Raw genomic sequence first — 17992 nt, forward strand, 5'->3', positions numbered from 1 at the left:
AAGATGTAGCTAAAGATACAATACTTGAAAACACTTCGTTCAAACTCCTCGGCTTAACGTTACAGAGAACATGAGTTGGAATAGATACATCGAGAGCATTGCCAAGGTTGCTGAAAGAAGGTGGGTTCTCTCTACCGTGCTAGAAAGCTACTTACGCCTGAACGTATCCTGTACCTCTATAAGGCCACCATTCGCCCATGTATGGATTATTGTTGTCACATTTGGACTGGTGCATCTGTTACTAGTCTCTCACTCTTGGACAGAGTTCAAAAGAGAGTCGCAAACCTGATAGGTTCTTGGCTGTCATCTAAGCTTCAATCTCTATCCCATCGACGAAATGTTGCATCCCTTTGCCTGTTTTACAAGTATTTTAATGGTGGATGCTCCGACGAACTGCAAGCCCTTGTACCCTCTCGACGTAAATACCCCCAACAAACCCGACAAGTAGCAAAGTCCCACCCCTTCACGGTAAATATCCCTAGATGTAAGAAAGCCTTCAACTCCAATAGTTTCTTCCTCAGAACTGCTAGACTTTGGAACTCCCTTCCGGGTTCCTGCTCCTGCTTCCCCAACTGTACTGACATGCAGAAGTTCAAGTGTAATGTAATCAGAGATCTTGCTGCTCAACTCCCTACATAATATCCCTGCAACTTATGTCCCTGATAGTAGCCCCCTACATCAAAGTGACACTATGAATCGTGAATGTCAACGTACTTAGAGGAATAAATTGTAAGATGGTCAACATAATGAAATTTTGAATATAGACTTTTGTCATCTGTTATATGCATATATATGTGGAGTGTGTGTATGGGGGGGGGGTTCGCGCACGCGCGTGTAAAATAGCGAAATAAAAGGCAACTCATTAGCGTAAACTTTTTATGATTGTACTTTTCTGTCTTAGGCAGCTGGCTACGGATTACGCGACACCGTCACACTCGTTAGTCAGTCATTATGAATTTAAACAAACTGTGTTTTATAGCGTTTAATTGGAATTCATAAAAATTAACAAATTGTGTTTTATCGTCCTATTTTGTTGTCTCTTCTCTCTGTCACTCCAAAGTCAGCATACTGTTTGATATATATCTGATTGTTGTTATATAGGTCATCGACATTTTCTTATTCACCCAACAAATTGCACGCATAAAATATGTGTGACACAAATGGTCATGCTTTTATCTTCTCTCGCTGAAACACTTGATCAATATTTCAATACTTTGTTTCCATTTTTATTATCGTCAACCCCAGTCGCCATTTTTTATATGGTTGGCGCTGCGCATGTGTTGAAATTGCTCGATGATGTGACAGCAGCAAAGGGACTATTTTTTATTGTGTGCAGTCTACATGCGTAAATCATATGGCGTAGTAACACAGAGACTCACAATCGCACATAACAATGACACCGCTACACTGACTCCAATTTATATCTATATTATATTTCTCTTAGTCAGTCTGTCTGTCTGTTCCACTTTTTTTTCTCAGAAACTACTGGACCGGTCTGACTGAAATTTTGTTCGGAATTTTTTTATGATTATTTGCAGCGATGATCTTACATTTAAAAGCGATAAAAATCGTGCATAAAATTTGACGAGGTATCATGGCTTGGTGGTAAAGCATCAGGCTTCCAGTCGAGATGTTACGAGTTCGATCCTTGTCAAATGTTTAAGACGGGTGATACGGCACGCAGAAACACGTGTTCATGGATAACTTTTATGTACGTAAAAATTATTAATAAACATTTGAATAAAGTATTCAAATATTTAATAATTAAAAATATTAATATATATATATATATATATATATAAACGAACACAGATATATAAATATATTTATATATATACGAACATACATATATATCTATAATATAAAGCTGTCTGTGTCTGGTCACGAATAGGCTCCTATATGGTTGACTATTTTAAAAAACTGATTACATATAATGATAGAAGATGTATCGAGACACAGGAATGGGTATGTTTGATCTGGCAGAACGGTGGTTCATTAAAATTCTGGGGTCTGCGTTCGCGACTGGTCAACAAAGTATGGAAATAAAAAATAAAAAAATTAAAAACAGAACGTTTACAATTGTGTTTGATATAGATGTACATAAGAATACTTTGATAAGTCTGTTTTAACTTAAATAGGGATGATATCATAAAATTGTGGGGTCTGCGTTCGCGCTTGGCCTTCATAGAATGGAAATAGGCACAAACTTTAATAAAGACTTTTGATATCTATCTGCATAAGTATACTTTGATAATTATGTTTCAGTTTGAAAAAATATGGTATAATAAAATTATGGGGTGTTCGTTCGCACCTGACCTCTATAGAATGGAAATATGTCACAAAGTTTAACAAGTTTTTTTTTTAAATATAGATTCACAGAATATTGTGATAAGTGTTTCAGTGTTAACAGATATGGTATAATCAATTATGGGGTTTATCTATTTTATTTTTACTTTCATCATATTTTGCTTTGGTTTTGATACCCCCAAATTCGAAGCTATCTCTTTACAACCCTTCCTTTTCATAACCGATCATACTTTCATAAATCAGAGTCCATTTTCTATAGGCTGTTTTTGAACCCAGTCAGCGACGAGTACTTTTGCTAGTATATATATATATATATATATATATATATATATATATATATATATATATATATATATATATATATATATATACAAGCGGGGTGGGCGGATTTGCCCGGACACAAAATACGCTTAAATATGATATTTTAATTTATCCAGATTTCATATATACAGTGATGATCATATTTATTGGCACGGTAAAATAAAAGTTAAATTTTGTCTAATAAATTCTAAAAAAGGGATTAAATTAAAGAAAATAACAAAGTATATTATGTATTTTTAACTGGCCTTTCCGATGCAGCAATCGGATTTTAGAAAAAATAAATAACAAAGGAACAACAAACATAATTGCAAAAAACCCTTGTTCAAAATTATTGGCACGGCTTTGTTTTTCTTTTAGTATCAGTATAATATCAATCAATTTCCGGTTTACGTGCTTTCTGAACTTTTTTATAGCCATATTATGCTTGTTTAACGCTAATTCAGTGAATAATTTTTTTCAGATAATTTTTAGATAGCGATTTATTTAAACTATTATAAGTGACTAAATTATAATTTTCAATCGCCATGGTTAAAACTAAGGAACACAGCGAAGACGTCAGGAAGCTTGTTGTAGCATGCCATACCAATGGGGAGGGCTATGATAAGATTTCAAAGAAGCTAAACCTTCCCAAATCCACTGTTAGAGCCATAATAAACAAGTTCAAATCGCAAGGCCACGTTATGAGTTTAGAGGGTAGAGGGAGAAAAAGGATTCTTTCCCCAAGAGATGAACGGAAAATTGTTCGACAAGTAAAACAAAACCCAAGGATCTCTGTTGGGGAGATTGTTGATGAACAGAGCACCTCTGGAGTGAATGTATCTCGACATACAGTTGGTAGAGTTTTGAAGAGAGCTGGTTTAAAAGCATGTCGTCCGAGAAAGACTCCCTTATTGAAGCCTATGCACCTGAAAGCAAGGCTAGCCTTTGCAAAACGTCATATTAATAAAGATGTTGCATTCTGGAAACGTGTTCTATGGACTGACGAAACGAAAATAGAGTTATTTGGCCATAATAAAGTGTCTTATATTTACAGAAAATCTGGCGAAGCTTTCCTGCCTAAGAACACCATACCCACAGTGAAGCACGGTGGAGGCAGTTTGATGTTTTGGGGATCCTTTGCTGCCTCTGGACCAGGGCGACTTGTTAAGGTCACAGGTAGCATAAAAAAGGAAGATTATGTTAAAATATTGGATGAAAACCTGAAAGACTCTGCTAAAGAGCTTTCACTTGGTCGTCGTTAGTGGTTCATGCAAGATAATGACCCAAAGCATTCGGCTAAACTGACTAAAAAATGGCTTGAGGACAATCATATTAATGTTTTGGAGTGGCCATCACAAAGCCCAGACCTTAATCCAATTGAAAATTTATGGAGAACATTAAAATTGAGGGTAATGCAAAGAAAGCCTAAGAATCTTATTCAATTGGAGGATTATTGTCAGGAAGAGTGGGCTAAAATTACTGCTGAAGAGTGCAACAACTTGGTTGTAAACTATGAAAAGCGACTGAGGAAGGTAATCAAGGCCAAAGGCTATACAATTGATTATTAAATAAATCGTGCCAATAATTTTGAACAAGGGTTTTTTGCAATTATGTTTGTTGTTCCTTTGTTATTTATTTTTTCTAAAATCCGATTGCTGCATCGGAAAGGCCAGTTAAAAAATACATAATATACTTTGTTATTTTCTTTAATTTAATCCCTTTTTTAGAATTTATTAGACAAAATTTAACTTTTATTTTACCGTGCCAATAAATATGATTATCACTGTATTATTATAGCGTCGTGATTTCAATAGTAAAAAAAAAAGTATTTATGTGCCATCAATATTCGAAACCGAAACTGTAGCATTCAAAACTGGTGACGTTACCACTGTACCAACTTGACACGAATACGAAGTGATTAAAAATTTTAAATTAAAAATAAACAAAATGCATGACGATCTTTTCAATTTTTACCCCCTTTTTGACCCTCCTTAAAACAATTTTAATCAGCTAAAGACCCATAAAAGAACGATCCGTAAAAAAAAAAATCCAATCATTTGAGGCCCCTAGCGCCGCTCTTCGACTTTTAGTTTCGGAGGAGATAGAGTTTGAAAATATGAAGACAAACATATAGACAGAAATATACTTTTATATATTAGATATAGCAAATAAAGTCAAAGGTGGCTTTGTAGCTGGGTTCGAATCTACCGACCAGTAGTAATTGTCACTTCCTGCACTGATAATGGCAAAAGCATGGAATACTACAGTTGAAAAACTTGCTAAACACATTCAGCATTATAAGGTGCAAGTCCAAAGTATGTGGATTAATCATGGGAAAAGAGTAGCTCCCTCCCCTACATCTCGGTGTAATAGCGAATGAAAAATGAGCCTTGGTGTCGCCCTTGACTATGGACGCAGCTGTATTCCAAAATTCACAATGATTGGTTACTGACGTTTCTCAACTTTTGAGATGAGGATTGATTATTCGTTTTATTTGGTTTCTCCGGACTACTGTTCTCATCTTGAATGCCATTTTCACAACGTTTCAATCAATGTAACTTTCAACCTCCCTTGGGTGTATCTTGTCAAACCCGGGAATGTTTCTCTTGAATTCGGGAATCTTCATAGAATTTCAAACGGAACCTTTTACGCATTCCACGGGGGTAGCATGCTCTCGTTCCGTCAGCCATGTATTTCATAGCAGAAATTGTATTTCAAATGTTGCCCGCACTGAAGATTGCACCTTCAACCGCCAGAAGAGTGTAACTTTTACAACTGTATTTTACCAAGCATTTTAACCATAATATCAATAGAAAGATTCTCGAATTCAACAGAAAGAATTCCTGAATTCAACAAGATACACCTGAAGAAGATTGGATGAAAAAAGAATCCAACTAATACGTATTGGTCAATTAGTTTAGGAGTGAATCATGTACATGCACATATATAAACGTCGCAGAGATTGGATTCCCGCGTAAAACAACATATTCCAGCTAAGATTCGTCATGCAAAATCTTCACCATTAGACTTTAGAAAAATATATACACCCCGGCCATATGTGAACACCCGATAAATAGCTGTGCTTTTGCTTCCACGTCCAGTGTTAACGTGTTCTGTATTCTCAGTTACACTCATTATTTCATTTGGAAATTTTAGAAACCATTTATATGAAGTCCTTTAGATATTCTCTTTGCAAGCAAAAAAGGTATTTTAGGACTTAACGTGGTTTCTATTTTAGTTTTTCCTGCTTAATTTCCGCCTTTTTTTTTCTATTTCATATCATCTATTTTAATCGTAATGATATCTCGATTTAGCTCTGTTGAGCGAGCTTCGAAACCGGTCAACTGGCTTTTTCCCTTTTTATTTTTTAAAAATCGTTTTGGTAAAAATTGGTCTTTATTTAGCAATCATAGAATATACAAACATATGTCCACACCTAATTTGATGTATAGAGATATACCTGGTACGTTGTAGTTGGTTTTGTTTGCATACGCGCTCGACGCTTGTGTAAATGGTCATGTCATTAAATTAATTGCTTTTTTTTATTGAATCATTGATTTTGGACAATAATTTTCAAATCTTTCGTTCGGAGTTGTTTTCGTTTTTCTAATTATGAACAGTGGATCAGAATAACTTGAAAAATAAATCCCTTTAAAATGTGGAATTTTGTTAGGGTTAGGGAATTTTGTTATATCTATATAAAATAAAATATATATATAAAACAAAGATAAAAAGGTTAGGGTTAGGGAATTTTGTTATATCTACTAAAAACAAAGATAAAAAGAGTGCTTCTCACGAAGAAAATAATTTATCAAATAACACCATTTTGAATTCTAGCATCAATTGAAATAAATGGCCCTCGTCTTATAGAGGTTCCATGTTTTGACAAGCTTTTGGGCCTGACTTTTACTCCTGATCTAAAATGGAGCACGTACATCAAATCCGTTGCCAAGGTAGCTGGAAAAATGGTGGAATCATTCTACCGCTCCAGTAGATATCTCACTGCTGATTCAATTCTCTACCTGTATAAGAGCCAAGTACGTCCAAGGATAGATTACTGTTGCCACATCTGGGCAGGAGCTGCGAAGATCATTTGCTATATCTAATATATAAAAGACTATAAGTCTATTCGTCTGTCTGTTTCCATATTTCCTCCGAAATTAAAAGTCGCAAAGTGGCGCTAGGGGGCTCACCTTATGCCTTGACAGATAAAAAAAAAAAGAAAATAGACTTCGTAGCCTAGTAGGAAATGCCCTTTTCTCTTCTCTGCAATTTCTTTCACACAAAAGAGACGTTGCGAGCTTGTCTCAGCTTTATCGTTGTTTTCATGGCAAATGCTCGCTGAACTCTTATCTATGGTTCCACTGGCCTGACTTTTACAAAAAAATAAAAAAATAATAAAAATAAATAACAAAAAAAAACACTCATCTCTGAAACCACTATCAATTTTATCCCCCACTCTTTACCTGTGCATAAACCTAAACATAGATTCCATGAATAAAGTTTCTTTCTTAGAACTGCACACTTGTGAAACTCTCTTCTATTTCCCTGCTTTCCTGGTTGTCTTAAAGTCCAACATAAACAAGTTCTTGATGAGCCGTAAGTAATCCAATTTATCAAATTTCTACTACTAACGATTACTACGATATTGTCCCATTGACTACCGTACACTCATTAACCCTTATCCTTTAGTGGCCTCCGGGCTTTATAAATAGTGACTCCTTTGTAAAAAAAAGACCAATCAAGGAACAAATCTGGAACTTTAACTACACTCTGTTATCTCGTACATTTCTTTATTCTCAAACAAAATCTTTCTTCGCACTGTAAATAGACTCTATTCCAGTAAGTAGAGATTAAGTTAACTAGTATGTACTTTTTCGAGGATTACATGAGTACATGTCAGGATGACCTGGCGGCAAACGGAAATATACGCAACTGCAGGTGGTGTGATTGAAGCGATGGTCAAAGGTTAACTCACTAAATAAAACGCGTTAGAAAAAAACAAAAAACAAAAAAAAACAAACAGTTGCCGAACAATATGACATCGGGAGGCGAATCATCACGCCACCAAAGAGAGAAACAAAACGATTTAAAAACTCGCTGGGAGTGGTACAGACGAGATGTGTCCGACAATATAGAAATCTGAGTGAATGTTGCCTCGAGACTCTGTCCGTACGTCGCAATCATTAAGACTAAGTTAAGAAAAGCAAGTTTAGAATTAGTTTAATCAATTATATATTGGTCTCGCCCCTGTCAACTCTCTCCCCTCTCTCTAATAACACCTTTGAAACGTCAGCAAGTTTCCAACCATGCATGAGTGTTTTTTTTTCTTCTAGCTCAATGTTGCCTCGAGACTCTGCCCGTACATCGGAATCCTTAAGACTAAGTTAAGAAAAATAGGAAGTAATTTATGTCACAATCATTAAAACTAAGTTAAGAAAACCAGGTTAAGAAGTAATTTCATTAATTAAATATTGATCTCTACATGTGAACTCTCTGCTTGCCTCTGTCTCTCCCTAATAGAACATTTGAAGCCTTAGTAAGTTTCCACTGTGTTTTCATGCACGAGTGGTTTTGAGGTGGTCAGAGGCCCACAACCACAAGGGTATCACGGACATTTTATATTCTAATCTTAGAACAAATGTAAGCTATAAAATGTGTCTCATTATTCAGCGGTTCCTGATTCCCAAGCCATTTTGATTACTTGCGGTTTTTTTTTAACTATAAGTTATTCCTTACCAATATATGGCTTCTTTAATAGTTTTTATGGTATACTATATTTCTTATTTCGAAATTAAAAATATCCAACACTATGTACAGTGTTCTATATATAGCGTGCACCATACAACTTAACGTTCTCGCTGATATATATTAAGACCCTACCATAGTAAGTAGCGATTATCTTTACTAGTACGAATTTTTGCAAGGGCTACATTCATATATGTCAGAATAACTTGGCGGTAAACAGAAATAGACGAACTTCTGGTAGCATGATTGAAGCGGAGGGGTAAAAGATTAAACCACGCTAGAAATGCAGTGTCGAGAGATATGAAAAAGAAATGACGTCACGAGTTCGGGAAATAGTACAGTGTCAAGACAGTCAATCATTGAGAGATGCAGTCGGGATACGCCCGAAAATATAGAAATCTAAGTAAATGCTGCGTCGAGACTTTGCCCGTGTGTCACAATCATTAAAACTAAGTTAAGAAAAGACAGTTAAGATGTAATTGCATTAATTATATATTGGTCTCTCCCCCGTAAACTCTTTCTTTCTCTCTAATAAACCCTTTGAAACTTCAGCAAGTCTCCAGTATGCTTCCGTGCACAAGTATTATGTAGCTGGTGGGTATATATATATATATATATATATATATATATATATATATATATATATATATATATATAGGTCAGCCCGGCATTGCTCGAGCCATATGCACTGTTAATAACTTTATATGCATATTTATATATTGCAAAGTGTGCATATGTATGGTAATGCCTTTCTATATAATAGGCCTCCTAAACTACTACAGAGAAAAGTTGCTAGAGACCGCAGTGGTCAAATTTCTTTTAATTTGGCCCCAATTTTGACTCCTTAACATTTATTGTTTTGGGTTCAAATCAAATTAAAATGTCTAACCCACATCCAAGTAACCTACATCTAAAAATTTCAAGTGTTTAGACTCAAAATAGGCGGAGGAGTTTGGTAGAGTCTGCAAAGGTCAACTCTGTAAACTTTGACTTTTTGCCAGCCAATTTTCGCTCAAAAACTGATTAAAAGCTTGCTGAAAGTCTGAATACGCTTTATGTAAAATTTCAAATGCTTAGACCCAAAATTGGCTTAATAGTTTGCTAGTAAAAAAAAACTGCAAAAGTCAAATCTTTTGAACTTTGATCCCTTGAAAGCCAAATTTTCAGCAAAAAAAAAAAAAAAAAAAAAAAAAAAACGATTAAAAAGCTTGCCTTATTGCTGAATACTCTTTATGTAAAATTTCAAATGTTTAGACCAAAAATTGGCTGACTTATTTGCTAGAGACCGCAAAGATAAATGTTTTTTGAACTTTGACCCCAATTTTGACATTTATTGTTTGAGGTTCAAATAAAATTATAAAGTTAGATCCATGTCCAAGTAACCTATATTTAAAATTTCAAGTGTTTAGACACAAAATTGGGGGTGGGGTAGACTTCTCAAAGGTCAAATATACAGAAAAATTTCTGGCCGAAACCCGATTAAAAAGATTTTCCCAAATCTCAATACCCCGTATCTCAAATTTCGAGTCTGTAGACCGAAAATTGACAGAGTTATTTGGCAGGAAAATGTACACAGACAGATACACACACAGACATTGCCACTTTTATAGATATATAGATATACATATATATGCATATATACACACATATATATGCATATATACATATATATACATATACGCACGCATATATACACATATATGTATATATATACATATATATACACATATACATGCATATATATACATAATATGCATATATATGCATATATACATACATATACATATATATATACATATAAAAGTGAAAATTGTATGTCTGTCTGTCTGTCTGCCTGTCTGTCCGTGTACATTTCCCTACACAATAACTCTGTCAATTTTCGGTCTACAGACTCGAGGTTCGACATAAGGAGTATTGAGGTTTGGGAAAATCTTTTTGATCGGTTTTTGGCAAGAAATTTGACTGTTAAGAGGTCAAAATTCAACGATTTGACCTTTGTGAACTCTATCAACATCCTCCGCCAATTTTAGGTACATAAGGTATAAGCTCTTGAAATTGGATCAAACTTTATAATTTGTATTGAGCCCAAAACAATAAATCCAAATGGAGTCATGGTTGGAGTGGAAGTTAAAAGTTGATCTCTGCGGTCTCTACCAAATTACTCAGCCAAATCTTAGTCTAAATATTTGAAATTTTATATAAAGTGTACTCAGACATGGGACAAGCTTTTTGATCGGTTTTTGGTAAAAAATTTGGCTGCCAAGGGGTAAAAGGTTAAAAGATTTTACATTTGCGGTCTCTAGAAAACTATTCAGCCAATTTTGGGTCTAAACATTACATAAAGGGTATTCAGACTTGCAGCAAGCTTTTAATCAGTTTTTGGGCGAATGTTTCGCTGCTAAGAAGTCAAGATTGCAAGGGTTGAACTTTGCAGACTCTACCAAACTCCTCCGCCACTTGAAATTTTAGACGTAGGTTACTTGGACATGAGTCAAACATTTTAACTTGATTTGAGCCGAAAACAATAAATGTTAAGGGGTCAAAATTGGGGTCAAAGTTTTAAAAAATTAGACCTACATATACACACTTTTTAATATATACATATGCACATAAAGTTATGAACAGTACAAAGGGCCCGAGCAAAGCCGGGCTGAACTACTAGTATATCTATAAAAGTGAAAATGTCTATTTGTCTGTCTGTCTGTCTGTCCATCTGTGTCCACTTCCCTACCAAATATCTCTGTCAATTTTCGGTCTACAGACTCAAGATTTGACATAACGAGTATTGAGATTTGGGAAAATCTTTTTGATCGGTTTTCGGCCAGAAATTTGGTTGTCAATGGGTCGAAGTTCAACCATTTGACCTTTGAGAACTCTACCAAACTCCTCCGCCAATTTAAGGTCTAAAGATTTGTAGATTACTTAGACATGGATCGAACTTTATAATTTGATTTGAGCTCAAAACAATAAATGTTAAGAGGTTATGAATGGGGTCAAAGTTAAAAAAAATTAACCTCTGCCGTCTCTACCAAATTACTCGTCCAATTTTTGGTCTAAACATTAAAAATTTTACATAACGTGTATTCAGACATAGCGCCACCTTTTTAGTTGTTTTTGCTGAAAATTTGGCTTCCAAGGGGTCAAATTTCCAAAGATTTTACATTTATGGTCTCTAGCAAACTATTAAGCCAATTTTGGGTCTAAACATTTGAAATTTTACGTAAATGGCAGGCAGCACACTCTTTACTTGGTTTTTGGGCGAAAATTTGGCTGGCAAGAGGTCAAAGTTTACAGAGTTGATTTTTGCAGGCTCGACCAAACTCTTCCGCCAATTTTGGGTCTAAACACTTGAAATTTTAGATGTAGGTTACTTGGACATGGATCCAACATTTTAATTCAATTTGAGCCCAAAACAAATGTTAAGGAGTCAAAATTGGGGCCAGATTTAAAAAAAAAATGGCCCTCTGCGGTCTCTACTAACTTTTCTCTATGGCAGTTAAGAAAGTCTATTATATAGAGAGGCATTACCGTACATATTTACACTTTTTACTATATACATATGCACATGAAGTTATGAATAGTACACAGGGCCCGAGCAAAGCCGGACGGAACTGCTAGTAATATATATAAATATATATATATATATATATATATATATATATATATATATATATATATATATATATGTGTGTGTGTGTGTGTGTATGTGTATTGTGCATACAATCACAATATGATCACGCCGCCTCACCTGCGAATATGTCGAATCTAGTGCCATCTTCCAACATTTACATAAAAAACATCACTGCCCCACCCTCAAATTTCAGAGAAATTCTAGCTAACAACACCAAAATACTACTCCATAAAACGAACGTAAAAGCGCTCAAAAATTTATGAGCTATTTTTACTAAAACGCAAAAACCGTAGCCTAAATCGGGTCACATTTCAGAATAGTACCGATACACTCAAATGCTTTTAAACGATGATACGGTTAATAGCGTCTTCGCCCGTCAAGATCATGGAAAATATTTCTCCTTAGAAAGTCGCTCATACATATTTGGACGTAAAATCTTTCTAATAATAATAATCTGGACGTCTGGAGAGACTTGTTGTCACTCAGCTTCCAGAGAACACCACATGTTTCCAATCAGATAGTTTGTTGACTTGTGTGAAAGCTCCATGTGAGCCAATAATAATTCATCAAGTTACCCGGCGTTGTCTGATCAATATCTAACATAGTAGGTTTGTTCGTCTAGCTAAACAGAGGAGGCTAGAGGTCCATAACTATGAGGGATCAGAACGAATCATGAACGACGATAGAAGCCACGATGAAAGAAAGACTCGCGCGTAAACACCAGGCGCAACATATGTATAAAAAAGACTTTGTTTTTACTAGCGAAAACGTACATGTGAAAAAGTAAACGACGATGTGAAAACTTCGTGTTACGTTAAAATGTTGCGGTGCTTCATAGGTCAGTATTGTCTTATTAATATACTAGCGGGGGTACCCGACGTTGCCCGAGTGTTTGTTTCCGGGACGGGGGGGGAGTTTTAAAAATGTTATGGTAGGTAAGTAGGAAGGATCAAACCCGGAGTCATGAGTAAAAGTAGGAAAATAAAGTGTGAAAAAAAAAACAAACAAACAAAAAAAAAACATCTGCAACGTTAACAGTTCGGCCACCAAGAAAAGTCCATTCCAGTTGTTTAGGAAAAAAAACAAAAAAAAACGACTACGGTAGGTCGGCGCGAACGTGAAAATATAATGTGAATTGTCCAGCACGCTAACCACTATGCCACAGAGCACTGCAGCTTAGTTTAGTGATTTTAAATAAATTCACATGAAAGAACTACGAAGCCGAACCGGTGTTCTCTTCTCAACTGTTCCTTGTGAACGATCCCCAAACGGTGTTAAGTGGTGGCAGGGGGAGGAGGAATTTATTAGAGAGAAAATATTTTACCACTTCCATTGATCTTAACCGATTTTGGCCGTGACTTCTCAGCAGAAAAAGTACAGAAATCTAAGATTATCGAGGAATTTGAGAAATAATAAGCCTATAACACACCTCAGATATTGTTCTGCCGTTTGTGCATATTATATTTGCATGAAATATCTTGATTTTTAATCCTATTAAGGTCAAAATCAGACGGGAAAAAATGAGTTAATTTTATTTATATAGAAGAGAAGACTAGTCTGGGTGCCCGGCGTTGCCCGGGTGTTTAGAGGTGTGTATTGAGCAAAAGAAAAAAAATTGTAGCAGGCAGGCAGGCAGGCTCGAACCTGTACGGCGAAGGAGCAAAAGAAAGCGAAAAAAAAACGTGACGTCTTTGCTGTTGCACCCATCATCAAACCGGAAGTGACGAAGGTTTGAATTAAGGCTCGTCAATCGAAAAGAAGGGGGATGACTTTCAAAAATATCGGCGAAAAAAGCGACCTCTCCCTGTAGAAAAGTGCGCAGTTGAAGGCGAAGAAATGAATGTTTTTAGCCAATTTTTCGATATTTGTCGTCCGAAACGTCGCTCTTCAAAACAATACCGATCTCGTGAAAATCTTTCGCCTTTGTCAAAAGACATACATACATACACACATAATACATTTAAACAGACAGGTGAGATTTATATTATAGATGTCTGTTCATTATTGCGTTCTCGATTGTCATGAACATTTCTCCCCTCATTATACTTAAAAAATCAAGTAAATCATTAGTTACGTGGTCTCTCTCTCTCTCTCTCTCTCTCTCTCTCTCTCTCTCTCTCTCTCTAAATAAAACCTTGAAAAACCCAGGAACTTTCTGTTGTGTTTCCATGCTTGATTAGATTAGTTTTGAATTAAACAGTAACTCCAAAAATCACGAAAGCATCACGTCCCACACTTGGAAAAGCGACGATCAAAACAATGAAAAACCAGCGACCGCGCATGTGTATAAAGTGATCTCGAACGTTCTCCACGTCTCTCATAAGATCTCGAACGTTATCTCGTCTCCTCGTGATAGTTTTCTTTCTCTTTTTTATAGTCCTTTTTCCTCGAAGAGTGACGTCACTTCGCATGCATTTACATACCTGCACTCGCGCTATGTTACACATATACTTGAAATCAAAGCAGGCAGTCTTAACTTAGATATATACACAAACATTCGTGTCAGTCACCCCTCCACACACACGTTCGGATTTTGTAATCATGCCTATATACCTTTATTTAGATAAGTGCATTGTAAATTTGTAAATTGATAAGTACTTTTTTCTGATTAGTTTAGGGCGAAATAAATTCATTAATTGATATGATAATTAAATGAATGATTTTGCTCTACGAAACAGGTGCTTTCAAGAATCGTGCATGCCAACTTACTTAATGGAATAAACGGTAAGATGGTCAACATCTTGAACTTTTGAATACAGACTTTTGTAATTTAATTGCTATATGCTCTATAATTACTTCATAGCTTCATAAATAAAAGGTGAAATATAATTGAACTAACATATTTCCACACGCACACGTGTGTGTGTGTGTGTGTGTTGTGTTGTGTTGTGTGTGTGTGTGTGTGTGCGTGCGTAATAATCTTGGGCTTGATAAGAGGCGCCATTAATAGTAAAAATAGAATAAAAATTCAACGTAGACATACCGAACACGTAACAGAACTTAGCGCTGCTGACATGCGCAGTAATCGCCCAGATAACCAGGAGCGGAAATCAAACAACACTTCACACAAAGATGAATTGATTACCAATTTCGTTCACGAACCAAAGTATTCATTTCGACTCGATGACGATTAGCACACCATAAGATCGTTGATAACAAGAACACTGACCTTAATCAAACATGACTTCGTTTAATGAAAGCCAGAAATGGACATTTTCACTAACCAAAGTTATGGCGAAGTGGTTACTTACCCAGACTGATGACACAACGTGACGTGTTCGAATCCTGTACCATCCAACGTTGTACACCAGATCGGATCTTATAATTTGGCATTATTTGTTTTTAGATAAGGATTGATAACGTGCATTATATATATATATATATATATATATATATATATATATATATATATATATATATAAATCAAATAAGAGACGTGTTACATTTAACACTTTAAAGCCAAATAACAACGCGAATTTTTTTTAACCTTTATAAAATAACCTTTATAATATAAAATAAATGAATGTTTATTTTTAAATAGAGAAATATATTTCGGAGATACACTCCTTTTTCAATCTGTATATATATATATATATATATATATATATATATATATATATATATATATATATATATATTCCTCTTATTCTTCGTCATGATGTTGAATGGAAGAATTTTAAGTTAAGTCCACTTGATGTTAGCTGTGGTTTTCTGTAGCCGGATAATTACGCGTGGTCGCGCGTGATTTGAAAGTCTGGGTAGGTTTATCCATTAAAGGCGTTGAGTGAATTTTGAAAATCAAATAAGATATGTGTTACATTTAACACGTTAAAGCCAAATAACAACGCGAATTTTTTTTTAACCTTTATAAAATAAACGAATATTTAAATTCTTCCATTCAACATCATGACGAAGAATAAGAGGAATATATATATATATATATATATATATATATATATATATATATTAAAAAAGGAGTGTATATCTCCGAAATATATCTTTCTCTTTAAAATTAAACATTTGTTTATTTTATAAAGGTTAAAAAAAATAATTACGTTGTTATTTGGCTTTAAAGTGTTAAATGTAACACGTCTCTTATTTGATGTTAAAATTTCACTCAACGCCTTTAATGGATAAACCTACCCAGACTTTCAAATCACGCGCAACCACGCGTAATTATCCGGCTACAAAAAAAAACCTACAGCTACCATCATGTGGACTTAACTTAAAATTCTTCCATTCAACATCATGACGAAGAATAAGAGGATATATATATATATATATATATATATATATATATATATATATATGAACAAATGATTAATAAAACATGTTAAAAGACATCTTTAAAAAGAGTTAAAAACATATTTAATTTGAAAAAAGGAAACACAAGATAAGTGGATAGTCCTTAATATATATATATATATATATATATATATATATATAAACGGAGTGTATATCTACGAAATATATATCTCTCTTTAAAAATAAACATTCGTTTATTTTATAAAGGTTAAAAAAATCGCGTTGTTATTTGGCTTTAAAGTGTTAAATGTAACACGTCTCTTATTTGTTTTTCAAATTTCACTCAACGCCTTTAATAGATAAACCTACCCAGACTATATATATATATATATATATATATATATATTATATTTTATTTTTTATTTATTTATTCATTGTTTATTTATTATTCATTTTCTATTTATTTATTTATTTATTTATTTATTTTCCATTTAGTGTCTTTTAACAACTCTTGCTGATATTTTCTTAAGTAATAAACTGTATATTTCAGTTGACCTATATTATTTTGCCCTATAAAATTTTTTTTTTTTTAACATTTCCTGTCTGGGTCATTTTGACATTTGTTTTTTCTATTTTATATTTAATTCTATCACCATTTAATTTTTCCCCTTTTTCCTTGTACATATTTGTTGAATTATTCCATGGATTTCGGCCTTTGGATTATTTTGGACCATCTTCCAATTACAGGATTTCCTTGGATTTTACTTGTGCAAATGGAAATTCAATTAACTTTCTTTAAGTTATATTTTTGGATTTTACCGTCATTGGATTATCTATCTTTCACCAGACTATCCATTCACGTGTAATCACCTTTTTCTTCACTATATTCCCTCTGCTTAATTTTTGTGTTATCAAGTAAGATCTTTGACATACTTGTTGTTTCATCAAATACTTTTGTATGCAAAATCCGATCCCGCGTTTTGCTAATTCCTACCCTCTGATGAGAAGGAAAGTATTTCTTCGAAACTCCGCGGATTAAGGACTGTCCACTTATCAAGTGTTTCCTTTTCAGATTAAATATGGTTTTAACTCTTTTTCAAAGTGTTTTTTAACATATTTTATTAACTGTTTGCTCCTATATATATATATATATATATATATATATATATATATATATATATATATATATATATATATATATAATGCTCCTCATATTGAGTTGAGCATATTGAGAAGTGATACACGAATTACCATTAGCGTATAAAGCGATGCTCTTTGGGTAAACAAATCGAGCTTAGGTAGTTCGGACGATGTCAAAACATCGTTAATTCACGACTCACATATCAATCCTTCAATCCTGGCTTGAGGTAGTTGCCTGTCTAGCCGCACCGATGAGTTGCGTAACAGTACTCTATGTGGATGACTATATATATATAATCATATTTTAATGGTATTTTAATCTTAGAAATTTCCAGGTTGGTATCTAGGGGCGCGTTTAATTCACTAGAATAAACTCACCTGTATATATATATATATATATATATATATATATATATATATATATATATATATATATATATATATATATATGTTGTGTCGTGGAACAACAGTGAAAATAAGAACAATCAAGTCAAGACTCGGTTAAGGAACAAGTGTATTAACAATAATGTACAAAGATAGGAAAGCGTGTATATCTGCTGGGCACTCGGCTAGCAGTTGAAGTGCAGTCGCATCTCTCACCGGTGGTGAAATTACTAGCGC

At 34.3% G+C, this 17992-nt stretch overlaps 1 protein-coding gene across 1 annotated transcript in view; it reads right to left on the reverse strand.

Moving 5' to 3' along the window:
- Positions 1–17992, reverse strand: part of LOC145247943 (uncharacterized) — a 211300-nt gene that overhangs the window by 62600 nt on the left and 130708 nt on the right. The window lies entirely within an intron of this gene.

Source organism: Euprymna scolopes, chromosome 26 (assembly GCF_053919585.1).
Source record: "Euprymna scolopes isolate OS-2025 chromosome 26, ASM5391958v1, whole genome shotgun sequence".
Classification (NCBI taxonomy): domain Eukaryota; kingdom Metazoa; phylum Mollusca; class Cephalopoda; order Sepiida; family Sepiolidae; genus Euprymna; species Euprymna scolopes.